Here is a 17,703-nt window from a genome sequence, read left to right on the forward strand (position 1 = left end):
ATAGTGGCTGAACCAGTCCTATCAACAGTGAACAAAGAGTTCCCATTCCCACATCCTCACCAGCATTTATTATCAGTTGTTTTCTTGATCTTAGCTATTCTAATTGTAGTAATATGGAATCTCAAAGTTGTTTTAATTGGCATTTCTGTAATTGCTAAAGATGATGAACATGTTTAAAGATAATTCTTAGCCATTTTTCATCTCTTCTTTTGAGAATTCTCAATTGAGAGCTACAGCTGCCCCACCAGCCCTTTTTTTTAACAGGGTCATTGGATTTCTTGATTCTTTTTTTCTTCTTCATATATTCTGTATACTCTATCAAATGACTAACTGCCAAAGATTCCTCCCACTTTGAGGGTTTCCTATCCTATTCACTAGTTTATTGTTCTTTGAGCCATATATACCTTGAGCCATATATACCTTGAGAAGTATTTTAGTTTTATGAGGTCTTATTTGTTAATTGTCTTAATTCCTAACTGCATGAAGACCTGGTCAGAAAGTCTCTTCCTACACCTTTATCTTGTAGGGTACCACCTATGTTTTCTTCTAGCAGTTACAGCACTTAATATTTCACATTGAGTTCTTTGATCCATTTCATGTTGATTTGAGTTCAGGATAATGCATGTGGGTCTAACTTCCATCTTCTACACGTAGACATCCAGTTCTCAAACCACCACTTGTTGAAGAAGCTGTTTCTTCTCCAGTGTGTATTTTTGGCATCTCTGTCAAATGTCAGATGACTGTAAAATTACATGCACTCATGTTTGGGACTTCTGTTTTCTTCTACTGATTTACTAGTCTGCTTTTGTTCCATTCCTATGCTACTATTATTATTGCCATTACTGTGCTGTTTTTATTATTATTACTGTAGTACTGAAATCTTAACACATTACATTCACTCCCTGGTATATGTCTAAAGGACTCAATGGCCTGTTTTACAGATATTTGCTCAGCTTCATCATAATAACTAGGAAATAGAGACAACCTAAATGTCCTTCAACTGATGAAAGATAATGAAAATGTGGTACATATACACAATGGAATTCTATGTCAGCTGTAAAGAAAAAATGAAATCAATTTGCAAGTAAATGAATGAAACTAGAAAATATTATACGGAGTGGGAGTAATCCAGACCCAGAAAGACAAATGCTGCATAGTCTCTGATTCGTGGGTCCTACTTCTGCATCTTAAGATGTGAGTGTATAACTTGAAGCTCCCACAGAAACCAGGGGTAGAAGGAGCTATAGAAAGCAGGAGAGTAGGATGAATTGGGAAATTGGAAAAATAAGGGTACTTTATCTGGCGGGAAGGAGGGCAGTCCAGAAGGAGGGGAGGAAAGAGGGATAAAGGACATTATAGATGAAAAAAAGCCATACATAAACATCAAGTGTATGTGTGTAGATGTAATTTAAATGAAAATATAAATGAAGTTACATCATGTATGGCAATAATGCTCCCCCAAAGCTATAGACTACCTAAGAAAAACTCCAGTGTCAGGCATGGGATGCCTTCCTTCAGGTTGTTGATTGGGGGAGTTCAAGAGACTCCCAAAACAATAAAATTATGTGGAAAGTTAATTTAAAGACAAAATTAAAAGCAGACCAGTTTGAAAGTGGTCAGTGATGGAAAGAAAACACTGGCAGTTGAGATAAAGTTTGAGAATGAATAACACCTTCTGTACCAATTTGATATGGAGAATAAAAGAGAATCAGGATTCTAGTATGAACCCCTGGCTTTAGACCAAAATGTAGAGGGGTATATTACTTATAGAAGACACAGGAGGAAGGATGAGTGTCATTTGATGAACTGAATTGAAATAGGTTAAGCCGGGTGGTGGTGGCTCACGCCTTTAATCCCAGCACTCGGGAGGCAGAGGCAGGCGGATCTCTGTGAGTTCGAGACCAGCCTGGTCTACAAGAGCTAGTTCCAGGACAGGCTCCAAAACCACAGAGAAACTCTGTCTTGAAAAACCAAAAAAAAGAAAAAAAGAATTGAAATAGCTTATTGGACTCATATAGAGTCCACAAGGCAGAGAGAGTCCTGAGCAGAGATAAAAATCTGATAGCTAGCAGGCATTGTTTAATTGTGCTTTCACAAGGAAAATGTTAAGATTGTAAAAGGCACAAAATAGAGGAAGGACAAGGACATAAGTAGGAAAACAAAGACTAAACAGAAGAAGACTTGTCACTGAGACATGAGCAAAGTATAAGGCAGAGTCTCACAGAAGTCAAGGGATCAGAAAACTTCCAGAAATAAGTGGTGAACAAAGGCCAATACCCTGAGTATACTGAGACTAGAATGTGGAGAGGTAATTGACATCAGATAGGAGCGGGCTAAAGTGGGCAGGAGAGACAGAGACAACAGTACCAACAAAAAGGTCTGAAAAGCTGCAAATAGGAAGAGCCAGCAGGTCTAGGAACTCTGAGTTGTGGTAAAGGACAAATAACTTAAAATTGTATTGTTTTTACCATTTATAAGGAAATAATTCAAGTGGTACATATAGTCGTGTTTTTCTATAGCAGATCTCCAGCAATTACTTATGTTGCAAAACTAAAAATTCCATGCTTACCAAACAATACATTCCTACTTCCCCTTCTTCCAAGTTCGTGAAATCACCGTTTAGTTTCTCTGAATTGGACTGTTTAGGTGTTCCATATAGGTGAGCTCATGCAGTTTTTCTGTTTTGTGACTGGCTTCTTTTTCACGTGACCTAAAGAGTAACAGGATTTCTTTTGATTTTAAAGCTGAGTGATATTCCACTGTATGTAAGTAGCATGTCTTCTTTATCCACGGAGAAGCACTTGAGTTACCTTCACCTTTCTGACTACTGTGAACATGAGTATGTAAATACCACCTTGAAATCCTGCCTTCAGGTATATTCCTGAACAGTATGTTTACTCATGTGCTTAATGGATCATATTTTTAAGTTTTTAGTTTATTTGCAGAATCTCTGGAACTTTAAAAATTATTGTTTTCAGTTTGGAGAGCCTATACTATTTTCTTAGAAATTGGTCTTACACAAAAGACTATTGGTGGGGGCAGTAGGTGAATCTCCACACAGACAGCAGAAGTAGAGGTGTTGCCTCCAGGTGGCACTTGTTCTCTTGCACAAAGTACCAGGGTACAGCTGAGAGGAAGATGTACTAAGTCTGCCCTTAAGAAACTGCTTTTTTCCCGGGCAGTGGTGGTGCACGCCTTTAATCCCAGCATTTGGGAGGCAGAGGCAGGCGGATCTTTGTGAGTTTCAGGCCAGCCTGGTCTATATGAACTAGTTCCAGGACAGGCCCCAAAGCTACAGAGAAACCCTGTCTTAAAAAAAAAAAGAAAAGAAAGATGGGCTGGAGAGATGGCTCAGAGGTTAAGAGCACTTGACTGCTATTCCAGAGGTCCTGAGTTTAATTTCCAACAATCACATCCATCTTTAATGAGATCTGGTGGCCTCTTCTGGCCTGCAGCACACATGCAGACAGAACACTGTATATGTAATACAAAATAGATATATCTTAAAAAAGAAAGAAAGAAACCCCCCCCCTGCTTTTGTAAGTGTTGACTAGCCATTCACAGGACTAGAAGAACCAATTTAAGAAGCAGATGGTTTGCAAGGAACAGGTAAACTGAGAGTACATGAGTTCATGTGCTACCCAGAGATCTGGATGTAGGGTGGATTGTCCTTGTGTGATGTAGGTGGGTCTTCTATCTATCTGTTGCTTTCATTGGTTAATTAATAAAGAAACTGCTTGGCCTGATAAGTCAGAACATAAATAGGCGGAGAAGACAGAACAGAATGCTGGGAAGAAGGGCAGAGACGCAGACGCCATAGCTTTCCTCTCCGAGATGTATGCAGGTTAAAATCTTCCTGGTAAGCCACCACCTCGTGGTGCTACACACATTAATAGAAATGGGTTAATCAAGATGTGAGAGTTAGCCAGTAAGAGGCTAGAGCTAATGGGCCAAGCAGTGTTTAAAAGAATACAGTTTCTGTGTTGTTATTTCGGGTGTAAAGCTAGCCATGCGGGAGCCGGGTGGGATCGCATGGGAAGCGGCCCGCCGCTCCTCCCAGCACATGTGGATGTTGAGTGTTGGCCAATGTAGAAGTCAAAAGACAAGAGTAATGTGGCAGAGTAGACGGAAGCTACATTACAAGTAAACTCAAGAGACTCACCAGGCCTTTTATTTCAGGAAGCAGCTTAGGTCATTTGCTTTGTTTAATGTTTTAAGTAGATATGTTGCTTTAAATTTTTAAATTAAAAATGTTATGTGAATAGTACATTAGACTTATTTTTAATATTTTAAAATAACATAACTGTTTACTATTCAACTATTTGCAGACAGGTATTTGCATTGACTAGTACATAGATCTTAACAATATTGAGTAAGGCTGCTTCTTCCAACTTAAAACTGCAAGAGACAAGACTATTGCCTAGAATTTTCTTCTCACTGGTATGCAAGGAAACTAGCCCAGATGGAGTTATTATAATAATTATCTTCACTTATGCCTATTTTTGTCTGACTCAAAGTAGCTTTCAAATATTGGAGAGAAGAAAGGATTAGAAGTAAATGGAGTTCACATGGGGTCGATGGACTTCAAGGAAGATGTTCTGAATTAACGCTCAGTGCCTGACGAACAGCACTGTACTGATGTCCACTGACAACTGGAAAGGAGGGTCTCAATGGTAAGATTGGAGAAAATGCTATAGATGAAAATTCTAATCCTAAGAACAATAGGAAAGTATACAGGCAACAAGAGAACAGTAACCTTCTTTCCTGCACACCTGACATGCTTTCTGAAACCAAAAATATCTTACATAAACTTAAAGAAACAAAATACCAAGAAACAGAAAACTCAGAGAAGTCCAAATATCCAGAAAGATTCATCCTGTGATGAGGAAAACAGAAAGGGAAATCACGATGTTATGGGAAATAGGCCAGACAAAGAAAGACAAATACTACATTTTCTCACATCTGAAGAATCTAGATTTAAATGTTTCTGTATGTGGTCATAGATCAGAAAAGAGGACACAGACATGAAAAAGAGATCTTGGGGAGAAAGAATGATGCAACATCTGTGACAGGAAAGCAGAAGGGGCTATGTGGAAGAGGAAGGGGATCAGCAAAATGGGGCACACGGATGAGGAAGACTGAAGCATGTATGAAAATGCCATCATGCTATCCATTACTTTGCACACTCACTTTAAAAGCTGATTTAAGAAACCTATATATTTATACTCTAAACAAGTGGTTCTCAACCTGTGAGTTTCACCACCCACAGGGGTTGATGTCAGTATCATGTATATCAGATATTTATTTACATTGTGATTCATAATAGTAGCAAAATTATACCTATGAAGTAGCAATGAAATAATTTTATGATTGGGGTCACCACAACATGAGGAACTGTCTTGAAGGGTTACAGAATTAGGAAGGTTGAGAAACACTGCTCTAAACCATCTCTTGAAATATATATATGTTTTTATATAATATATATATATACATATGGCTAAAAAGAGTTAATAAATGCAATAGTTTACTTCGTTTTCTTGTGAAAGCACAATCTTTCAACAATTTTCATGGATTTTTCATTGTAACTTGAAAAAAAATTTCTCCTAAATATGTTTCTCCATAAGAAACTGTAGAAAGAAACCCAGGGTGCCACCTAAAGGAGATACCGTGAGGTCTCTCTCATAGACAGACACATGAAGTAGATGGTGCAGCAGGTCACTGACAGCCTAAGTGTTCCAGAGAAGAGATGGATCTTGGATTTAGCTAGAGATGAAAATATGGCACTGTGTGAGATTTTGAGACCTTGTAAATAGGAAAGCAAATATGATAATATTCTCGAGCCATTGATACCATGGTGGAATGCTCTATCACACCCTTTTTTTTTTTTTTTTTTTAGTTTTTCGAGACAGGGATTCTCTGTAGTTTTGGAGCTTGTCCTGGCACTAGCTCTTGTAGACCAGGCTGGCCTCGAATTCACAGAGATCCGCCTGACTCTGCCTCCCAAGTGCTGGGATTAAAGGCATGCGCCACCACTGCCCGGCTATCACACCATTTCTGACCACAGCTTTGGTTTTTTCGTTTTGTTTTTTTCTTCTCTCTAATTATGAGAAAAAATTTCAAGGGCAGTCATGTCTACTTGGCTGTTCATAGTCCAACAGCTAAGAACTCCATAATATCTATGCCCCAAACCGTGTCTCCATGGTAGGTCTAAGCCTTGATTCCTGCTGAATAACTACTGACCTTGTTATCACTAATTTATACCAGATGGGGTTTCAAGCCTTTCTATATGAGCTGAACTTCCCATTTGAAAAACTATTTATAAAGATTTTTTTATCAATGTGTGTTGTGGAATAGAATATTTGCTTAACTGTGTAAAGATCTGCTGTATTTGATTGTGTTGCAGAATAATTGTTTAGCTCTGTAAAGATGGATTGCATTTGTTTTTGCTGCATTTGTTTAATTGTGTAAAAATTATATGTTGCTGTTTTACCTTGCCTGCTTAAGGCACCTGATTATTCTAATAAAAAGCTAGATGGTCAATAGCTAGGCAGAGGAGGAATGGGCGGGGCTAGTGGGCAGAGAAAAAAGGGGAGCCAGGCAGTCAGACTCAGAGGAAGAAGGAAAGCAGGATGGACAGTATGTAGATGAGGTAAATGACCCTCAGGGCAGCACATAGATGAACGGAAATGGGTTGATTTAAGTTAAAAAAAGCTAACTAGAAACAAGTTTAAGCTAAGGCTGAGCATTCATAATTAGTAAAAAATCTCTGTGTCATGATTTGGAGGCTGGCAGTCTTGCTACAAATGTGTACGACTTGTGTGTGTTTTTATATACACGTGGTTGCCCATGGAGGCCAGAAGCATCAACTACTCTGGTGTTAGTTATAGAAAGTTGTCAGCTGCGAGATGTGAATGCTGGAAACACAAATTCAGGTCTTCTGCAAGAACAGCAATCACTCTTAACCACTGAGCCATCTCAGACCCACTTTTTGATTGTGTATCATGTACATATATCATCATACATATTCCATGGCTGGAAAATAATGAGTATTGCCAGGCAGTGGTGGTGCACGGCTTTAATCCCAGCACTCGGGAGGCAGAGGCAGGCAGATCTCTGTGAGTTTGAGACCAGCCTGGTCTACAGAGCTAGTTCCAGGACAGGCTCCAAAGCCACAGAGAAACCCTGTCTCGAAAATAAAAAAAAAAGAAAGAAAATAATGAGTATTATATGATTGCTGGTTTCAGAGTTCAATTTATAGGCATTCAGTTAAATTTGTTTCAAATCCTCTGAATTTATTTATTGGCTTTCTTAGGGTTTCTATTGATGTGCTAAGAAACCATGACCAAAAGCAACTGGGAAAGGAAAGGGTTTATTCCTCTTATGTTTTCTTCATCACAGTCTATTTCTGAAGGAAGTTAGGACACGAACTCAAGGAGAGAACCTAGAGGTGGGAACTGAAGCAAAAGCAAGTTAAGCTTACTGGTTTGTTCCCTAAGGTTGGCTCAGTCTGCTTTCCTATGCCACCAAGGATCACATGCCCCCAGTGAGTTGGGCCCTCCCACATCAATCAATCAGTCAATCAATCTATCAATCAATCAATCAAGAAAATGCCCTACAGATTTTTCTCTAAGCCAAACTTTAGAGAGCCATATTCTTAGCTGAAAATCCCTTTCCCAGATGACTGTAGCTTTTGTTAAGTTTACAGAAAACTAACATGGCTATTTGATGTGTTGTCTCCCCAATATCTCTCAACATTGTGCTGTTGTCCAGAATCCTGCCTCCTTCCTGAAGCCTCCCTGCCATCAAGCACAGCTAGCTTTCCCAATGTGTGAGGTGATAAGTTCCTGATCAAATAATACACATCTGAGCTTCCCATATGGACTATATTGCTGGCCTTCTAAGGGGCCCACAATCCCTGTAGGCATTTTGGTCATTGCTCATGAGGGTGACAGAATGCTCGCTCACTGTGAATAGACATGGGAGTGCCTAAAGTCAGACCAGCCCTCTAATTCTTTCTGCTTTCTGTCTCTCTACAGATGCCTTTTAATAATCCAACATGAGGTACAAAATTAATTCCAACAGGCCAGTCAGAAACTTCAGCCACTGGTTTTTAGTACCCAGTGAACATATTTGCTTTTCAGGAAGGAAAACTCAGAAATCAACATCAAATACTCATAATTCCAACGCATGATAAACTAAATCTTTGAATTAGATTCCTAATTATGCTATTTTAAAGTCTCATATATGTCTATATAATTAGATGTATAATTATGTATATTATATACTCACATACACCTCTAAAATGAGAACAGAAACTACCCATCTTGTAGTAACTTCTCATGCAGTTAGCTAACCTAAGAGGCCCGCTCAATATATGGCAGTTAGGTATTCATATTTTGGTCACAGAACTCAATCACTAATGCAACTGTACTTGGAGTTGTGGGTTTGGAAGGTTTTCGGTGGCGAACTCTATAAATAAGATTAGGTGATTGTATAAAGAGACATGTCATGGCTAGTGAATTCCTGGACACCGCTTCCATCCCGTTAGTCACAGTTCCTCTGAGTACCATGGAACAATGCTCCATCTTGAAAGCCCTGAGAGAGCTTAACTAGTTCGTTCCTTTGTCTTTTCCTTCCCAACCTCTAAAATGAGAAACATTAATTTCTAACGGTTATAAACTACCAAGCCTGAAATTTTTTACAGCAGCACAAACCATGCTTATATTTACTTATTAATAATCAGCTCTATAAAGAAAATGTGTTCTATGGAAAGCTATAGCTGTTATGGTTTCCTGTCTCTTTAACAGACAAGCCACGCCCACTCCCGCTACCTCTGACCTTCTTGGCTCCCCATTTACTGTTCCTCTCTCGTGTCTATCCCTGTCTCCCTCTTCTCTCTTTCTCCCTTAATAAATGTCTTCTTTATGCCTATTTCCTGTGTCTATGTGTCTTTTACCCTCCGCCGGTTTACACTCGCCCGCTTGGCTCTCCCGGACCCGCCGCGGGCTGGCCCTGCCCACTTGCTGCAAGGCGGGGCGCCCGCCCGCCCGGGATGGGCCACAGTTCGTAAACCGCCCGGGGATCTTGCAGGGACCCACAGCCGTCTGTGCCTGGCTGGCAGCTGCTCCGCGAACATTTTTAGAACAAAAATAGCTCTGTCTTTTAAAAATCAAAATGCATATCCCAGATGGTATACATTAAGTTTATTAATCAAATAAACAAGTTAAAAACATTTCTTTCCAAACACTCTTCTATTCATCAGATTGGCTCAGAATTAGAAAAATCTGGGGGGGGGGGGGCGCAAAAATGCCAGAAAATACGGCGTTTACTAAGGAAGTAGTTCTTGATTGAGGTACCTTTTTTTCTAAACACAAAGGGCGGGGGAAGAGCGACCCTGCACGCATTCATGAAACCATGCTGCCACCAAGCGGCTGCTGTTTCACAGGTGAAAAAGAGGCCAGATGAATGTTTTCTTTATCTCCATACTTTGGCTGTTTGGACTGGAACGGAGCTGTGAAGCTCCAAAGCGAGAAAAAGGGAAAAGGGAAGGCGAACGCAGAAAACAGACTAAGCAGAAGACGCATTCACGTGGCTCGTGAGGGTGCCCCGGAAGTGAATTCGGAATTGATTGACAAGTTAGTCACTGCAAATCAGAGCCTGGAAACTATAGCAACAGCACAGGAAGTCCCGGCTGCTTAAAAGTCGCGGTTCCGGTGCTCGGACCGCCAAGAATAATGGGAAGCTTGAGTTTGTTTTTCCTGTCTGTAGACTGTTCGACTCGCCATTCCGTGTGGCTTGCGAGTCTCCCGCTCCTTCCGGACAGACTGAGGTGGCTTTGCTGGTAGGAATGAACGCGAGAAGGCTGGAGGTCTCAGTTTTCCGACTTTATCTGAGAAATCCTGGGGAATAACGCAAAGAGCAACATGGACATGTACATTGGGCTGCATAGATTTTGGCGGGAAGTTTCTCTGGGCTGGGCTGTGATTGTGAAGCGGCGCGTGGGGGGGGGGCGGAGGGGTCGGGGAGGAAGCCAGTTACCCAGTTACCGCTGGTATTCTGAGGGCGTAATCCATGCTTCTGTCCAGATACCGTCTGTCCTTTTCGTTGAGGAAACAAACACCTGACCTTATGATGTGCCAGATCCTGGAGACCCGAGACACATCGCCTCGCTTTTCAGGTACAATTCATTCTGATAGGTGGAGACGGATAGTAAGAAGATTATTGACTTAATTTCAGAAAAACGTGAATAATAGAAAATAAAACAGGACAAAAAAAATACAGTGTATGTATCTATCTTCATTTGACCTAAGCGGTCAGATCCAACTTCCTCCAGGAATGATGAGTGAAGACATTAGCAATGGTGTGGTATGGCTTTAATGAGCTAGAATAGATTAAAAAACATGTTGAGCTGGAGAGATGGTTCAGCCGTTAAAGGTTAGACTCAAAGCCAAAATACAGATGTTTACTGCTTCATCGTCTTCATTCCGGGCTTTGAAAACTAGCCTCAGAGTAGAGATACTACTAGAAAAGTTTAGTGGGGTACAGAAGTGCCAGCACTAGAGTTTGGATAGCAGTGCAGGCTAGGTTAGGGCCTTGAGCATTTGGATTCAAGCACCCAAATAAAACTCCCACTCATGAGACTCCAAATAAGACTAAACCCCAGAGTCCCTTTGGTGGGGAAGTTATTCCCTTCCTTTTTGTGTTCTGCTTTCCTGTCTTGTCTTCTTTATGGGTCCTGGGATCTCATCCTTCCAGACTGGGTGTCGGTGGGCTTCCTTTTGCTGTGAGGAAGGAGTGTGGGCACAGACAGATCTCCAGGGCATCAGTGCAGTGCCAGTGGAGTTTTAATTCTGGTTAAGAGTTTGGCATGGGGCCTCGCTGCAATGTGATCTGATGGGTGTTTTAAAGAATCCTATGGGGGCCTGGAGAGATGGTTCAGAGGTTAAAGAATCCTATGGTTCAGCATGGTACAGCCATGACAATAACAACATGGCAGATTGAGTAAAATAAACATAGGCCTATTGTTGGTGGACAAAACTGGAATCCTTCCAGTTATGTCCACATCTTACAGTTAGCTCCTTGTTCGGTGTCTCCCTTCCTCTTTCCTCCGTATCCCCTCTCTCTTCTCTACCTCTCCCTCCCAATCTCAGTTCACCTTCCCCCAGCCTCCTTCCCTCCCTTTTATAGGGTCTGAAGTAACTTAGGCCGACTTCAACCCTGAATTTGCCGTCCTTCTCCCAAGTGCCGAGATTACAGGTATATATTCTAGCATCACATTTGATCTTTCTAGGTTTGGGATGCACAATGATGAGAAATAAAAAGGAAAAAGATTTCCAGAAAGAAGCCGTAAGATTCAAGGTTTCACAGTCCAAGCTAATGTCTACAGATTCTTCACCAAATGATCTGAGAAAATTGGATTCATGGCAAAAGAAGCGTTACTCGACTAAGGCAAGGTAAATGGCTAAGTAGGCAGGGAGGCATGAGCTGGGCTTTGCAGGGGAGGGTTGAGAATGGCAGGTGGCTTGGCACATTGCTGTAGTGTAAGGTACAGCCTGGAATTTCTGCATTTCCTGCTTAAAGACACCTCACTCCTTGACTTTAGTTGGAATATTAAGGACACCCAGCTGTTTCTTTAGTTCAAGACAGTGCCAAATTCTTGTCCCATTGTGTTGATTGGCAGATTGTAGTATATAGTACAGTATGCAGTTCTTTCTTCAGTCAGTATCCGCCTCATCCGGATCAGGCCATAGGGTGATAAGTCATCTTTGTTCTAGATACTATGATTTAAGATTGTAGTTTATGCATAATTTAGGTCCATTGTTTTGAGGATAGGAATTCCTTATGGTTGGGATAGGAAGGTTAGAGGAAGATGCAGTGTTGTGCCATGGTATGTTTTGAGCCATAATCATTACTGGTTGGTTGTGTCCATTTGTGATTTACCAAATGCTAGCTCATGCTAAGGGCTTTCTCCATATTCCTCATTCAAATGACCTGGACACATTGCTAGCTGAACTCCTTAAATATAAGAAACTCAGGCTGAGATAATTGCAGCAATTAAACAACAAAGAAATACAGCTGTGGTTACAGTCCTGTAGTACAAATTTTGACTGGTATTTGTCAAGTTGGGAGCATAGGCCCCAGTCCCTCGCATCTGTCCCAGCCCCCAGGCCTGGTTTGGACTACAAATCCAAGCAGGCCAGGTCCTGACCCCTCCTTGGGGATGGAGTCCAGACCACTCCCCAGGGTACTTAAGTGATCTCCCGAAAAAGGAACACTAGGTCTCCCTTTCTTCCTACCTGGGGTCACAGTCCCGTGGCTTCCCGGTTTCCCCTGGGGCCACCCAAGAGTGCAAATCTCCCATTAAACCTGGATATTTCTTAATTTGGCTTGTTTTGATTTGGCTTGATTGGAAATTTTTGTGTCGTCAGGGAGCTCATGTTAAGAAATATTCCTAACAGTATTAATAATAAAATCCCAGAGTCAGATAATAGGGGTAAGAGCTGAAGAAACAGAGAAATTAGCCAGCCACTAGAGGTCTTATCTATATCAAAGCTCAGACCAAAGTGGCATTGATCCTGTCCTCAGACTGACTGCCTCAGACAGCTCTGAGCTCCCATCTCCTGCCTTACATTCCCCTCTCCACCCAGCCATATCACTCCTGTCTCTGGGATTAAAGGCATGGGATCCCAAGTACTAGGATCACCTTTTTGTGAGTTTTGTTTCTCTTTTAGACTGGATTGAGGTACTGTAGCCCAGGGTGACCTTGAACTAACAGAGATCTCTCTGCCTCAGTTTCCTGAGTCCTGGGATTAAAGGTGTCACCACTCCTGGCCTCTAGTGGTTTAGCTCTGCACTCTGATCTTCAGGCAAGCTTTATTTATTAAAACACAAATTAGCACTACACAGTCCAGCTTCATCTCTAACCCAGTGTTTCTACAAGCATAGTTCCCCAGATCAACAACAATGGCATCACAACAGGCCTTGTCAGAAGTGCAAAGCCCAGACTCAGTAAATCAGAAACTGGGTTTTGGGCCCAGCCATCTATGTTTTATGTGTTTTTCAGTAACCAATAAAACTTTTTTTTTCTTCAGGAACTTTGATTCACTTACACATCAGTTGCAATGTCTGAGTCATAGGCTGGTCGATTGACCGTGCTATAGCCCCTGTGCTGTATTTTACCCTGGCTTTCTTAGGTGAGCTTGCTTATTAATGAAGTGAAGGATTAGCCTCTTTAAAGTCCTGCCTTCTAAGAGCCGACAGGCTATAGGATCTAGTTACCCCCATTGTCTATTTTTTTTTTCCAAGTAGCTGTTTGAACAGAAAGATGATAGAGAAATCTAAGGGAACAGGAAGGAACCAGCAAGCATGAACCAGACCGGGGTAACTAGAAGATTCTAATTTTGGCACCAGGAAGAAATTCTTCCTAAGCTTCATTTGGGAAATGCTGGGCTCTGATGGAAGGAAAAGAAAGAGGTAAGAAGAAGTCTAAATATTCACTCTCTGAATTAGATGGTGTGTGCTTATTGTCCAGTAATCACCTCAAATAACTCAAAATAATTTTTGGAATTGTTGGGATTACCATGTTTTAAATGAAGAGTGTGGATGATCTTATTACCAAACTAGTGATAAATTAAGATTGGTGTGCTTCTCCAAACGTGTGTTATGTGGGGGTGATATCCAAGTAATTTCTATTTGGGATGTTGTATGTTCTCAACTGTTATGTGAACTGTTAGAGGGCACATTTCCTGGTTTCTAAGGCATAAGACTGCTTCTAGGAAGCTCCTTGTCTTCTAGTGTAAGTGATTTCTTGTATGTTTGTTATAGATACAACAAATGAGAACAAAGCAAAAACAGATTGTGCCTGATTTGTGGCATAGTGGAGCATGGAGGACTTCTGGATTAGATGGAGAGAATACCGAGGCATCTCCATGGCCCTGCTGATGGTTCCAGAGCTTCATCCAGTCAGTGATGAGCTACACCTGGAGAGGTAGGCTACCTACAGGATATCCTGTGGGCTGAGCAGTACAAGAATGTAAGGTGCTGCTTCTTAAAGCCCCAGCTCTTGACCAAAGAGCTTCTAAAAGAGAAACTTCATAGATTCTGTTTCTTGAAGGCTTCTGGAAAACATGAGGGCAGCTAGTATCCAGAAATAGAGTTCCTGGTGCTCCCAGTAGGCCAACTGTCTGGGATTATAATTGTTCTTATTGTGATAGGAATGTCCTTATTGATAGGAATGGTGGCTAAGAAGCACAACAGTATGGGTGTTGATAGAGAGGGACCGTGCAGTGATCTCAGATTGGCCTCTACTTTAGTTTGTAGCAATCCAGGCAAAACTATCTGTATATCCTCCCTAGAATGTCAGAAACTACAAAGGGAGGGACCAAAGTTGTTGTTGAATGCCAAGGTTTCCTCCCTAATAAAAGGCAAGGGGAGCATCTCTGCCCAGTGATGGAATGAAAGAAGATCCTGCCTAGAGCACAGGGTAGGGGCAAACAGTAGCCCTAGTAGAATCAGTGTGATCCAGGATAGGCTCTCCTACCCACTGAGATATTGGTGGAGAAGGCTCTACTTTCATATGCCTCGGCACCTGGCTTTCTTGGGCGGTAGTGGAGGAGGCACAGTCTTCTTTGTAGCCACAGTTTCAATTTCTTAGGACATTAAATAATCTATTTTTGCTTTCCTCTGCCCACTAGAAGGTCAGTTGGATCAGGTTGACTTGCTATCTTTAGTGTGTGTTTTATTGTTGACTAATTTTTCCTGTTGGGACTGGCTGTAGGGGTTCCATTCACGATTGCTGAATGAATAAACATATTGCAAATATTGTGTTTTAATCCAGTGAAGAATGAGTGAGATATGAAAAGTGCCCCATAACAATTATCTGTCTCTTAGTTTTTTTTGTTGTTGTTGTACCATCATGGACAAAATAAAGCAAAAAATAATATTTGTAATATATACAACAAACAAACAGTAAATAACTCTAAGAAAGAAACACGCTGGACATGATGGTGGAGCCATATAACAGAAACAGTCAGGGGATTGAGTTTGGGGCAAGAGGATCACTCAAAGTTCAAAATAGTCCCCTTGACTACACAGTGAGATCCTGTTTCAAAACAAAAAATAATTTTTTTAAAAAGGGCTCAATTGGTAGGTCTAGAAGTCTTGAGGCCTAGCACCCCATAAATCTGGTGTGGTAATAATCCCAGCATTCTAGAGGTGGAGGCAAGAGGATTAGAAGTTGGAGGTTATCCTTGGCTACATCAGGAGTTCAAGACCAGCTAGAGACCCTGTGAAGGAAAACATGGAGATAGGGAGGTAGGAAAATAAATAATCAATAAAATGTCATATAGCAAAATAGTAAATAAAACACATTAATAGCATAAATAATATATACATTGTTTGTGAGCAGTTTCATGTGGTAAGCACATGGCTTTGGTTCTCAGGGTGAGAGTAAGAACCAGTCTCCACAAATCTTTATACCATGTTATGATTAGCATTAAAAAAAAAAGTCCACTCATGACCTGGAATCTTTCCTTGGGAAAGTTCATGTCAGGGAAAAGGGCGGTTGTTCCTTTTGAACAGTTAGCTGGATCTGATTTAAGCAATGCCCTGAGTCTTTCGGGGATCACATTTCCCTTTTTACATCTGTTTAACTAGCAAGCTTAAATTCACATCTCTGGCCATCTGGGAGCCGATGTCTAAAACCTTATACATGTATTCTGTTCAGATCATTTATCAGAAGTCCTTGTTTGGACTTAAATTCTTCATCTAAAATATTTTTTTTGGTTTTTTTTGTTGTTTTTTTTTTTTTTGGTTTTTCGAGACAGGGTTTCTCTGTGGTTTTGGAGCCTGTCCTGGAACTAGCTCTGTAGACCAGGCTGGTCTCGAACTCACAGAGATCCGCCTGCCTCTGGTCTAAAATATTTTTAAAGCCACATCCTTGATACACTTCTTGTTCTGCACAAGGCATTATAGGAACACACTGGCTTCTGATGTCACAAACGGGAAAAGGCCAGTTGTTAGCTAATAAGCCCTTACAAAACTGAACCCCATTTCACTCTAGCTAGCCTTTCAGCGTTTTTCCATTTAAAATTACTCTTGAGATTCATACGTGGATACAATGTATTTTAGTTGTATCTAGCCCTACTCTTTGTCTCCAACTCCTCCCAGATACTCTCCAGCCCCCCCCCCTTTGAAGTGCAAGCCCAGAGTCTAAAATTAATGCTCATAAAATACACATTGGTGGCAGCCATCCACGGGATTGTAGTTAACCTATAGGGGACCATTTCCCTGAAAAAATCTTACTCTACTTTCCCTAGAAACTGTCAACCACCAGTAACTCATGAGCCTTATAAAACTCTTTTATCTCACTATTGATGGCAGGTTATGGTGTCTTTCTTACGTTAGCTTACCCTGTGTTTATTCTGTATGTGTTTTTACACACATTTGTGAGTGCAAAAAATCCATCACTGGAGTATTAATGTAATCTTAGAGTAGAAGTTAATTATGAATGAACCTGGAGGATATTACGCTAAATGAAGTAAGCTGAGTATAGAAAACGACTATTGTTTTAGATAACTTATATGTAGAATCTCACAATTTTGTGAATATTTGGATAGTTACCAGAGGGTGGGGTGGGGGGCAGGTGATAAACATGAGGACATGTTGGTCAAAAGATGCAAACTTCACTTACAACAAGAGGAGACAGTTTGGGTGACCTATTGTTCAGCATGGTGACTTAATAAGATATTGTCTATTTTAGGTTTGTGAAGTCATTTTTTATGGTCTCAGTAATAAAGTAAATCTGTTTGGTGATGGATGTGTTCATTATTTTAATTGAAGCATTTCACTTTGTGTATTTATATATCAAATCACAGGCTGCAGATATGGCTCAGTCATGCCAGTATGAAGTACTGAGTTCAAATCTCCACAACCTTCTAAAACCTGGCATGGTAGTGTTTATTTGTCTGTAATAACCATTGTTCCTATGGTGATATAGGAAGTGATGCCAGGAAAGCTCCAGAACTACATAATAGGAACAAAGAAGTTATTTTTCCTATAAATTGTTTCTTCTCCCTTCTTCACCTTTTTTTTTAAATATTTATTTATTTATTAAGCATACAATGTACTGCTGGCAAGGAAGGCACCAGGTCTCATTATAGATGGTTGTGAGCCACCATGTGGTTGCTAGGAATTGAACTCGGAACCTCTGGAAGAGCAGCCAGTGCTCTTACCCTCTGAGCCATCTCTCCAGCCCCCTTCTTCACCTTTTTGCTGTTTATCTAGGAAATGTTCCTGACCACCTGTAATTGAATATGGGTATAGACAGTTTTATACAACAGACTGCATATCAACTTTTTCATCTCTTTATTACCTGCATTGTATGCTTGAGATTTGCTATGAGGACAAGACTGATTATCAAGCAGTGGTAATTAATTATCATTATTAAAGTCATTGTGAGACATAACTGCTTGTTTTTTGTTGTTTGTTTTTTCCCTTTTCTTGAGACTAGAGTCTGTCTGTGAAGCCCTGGCTGTTCAGGTACTCACCTTGATTTTGAGGATTTTGAGATCCGCCTTCCTCTGCCTCCTGAGTACTAGTATTAAAGGTATGCAGTACCACACCTAGCCAGTTGCTAGATTCTTTTTTTTTTTTGTTTGTTTGTTTGTTTTTCGAGACAGGGTTTTTCTGTGGCTTTGGAGCCTG

The 17,703-nt window shown here is 40.8% G+C and overlaps 1 long non-coding RNA gene across 1 annotated transcript; it reads left to right on the plus strand.

The window, feature by feature from the left end:
• The first annotated feature begins 10,020 nt into the window (after positions 1–10,020).
• LOC113455524 lies at positions 10,021–13,179 on the plus strand. The gene is made up of 3 exons (XR_003376607.1): positions 10,021–10,177; positions 11,291–11,453; positions 13,092–13,179. It is a non-coding gene; the product is annotated as an uncharacterized LOC113455524 (long non-coding RNA).
• The last annotated feature ends 4,524 nt before the right edge of the window (positions 13,180–17,703 follow it).

This window comes from Microtus ochrogaster, unplaced genomic scaffold (genome assembly GCF_000317375.1).
Source record: "Microtus ochrogaster isolate Prairie Vole_2 unplaced genomic scaffold, MicOch1.0 UNK57, whole genome shotgun sequence".
In the NCBI taxonomy this organism is placed as follows: Eukaryota; Metazoa; Chordata; class Mammalia; order Rodentia; family Cricetidae; genus Microtus; species Microtus ochrogaster.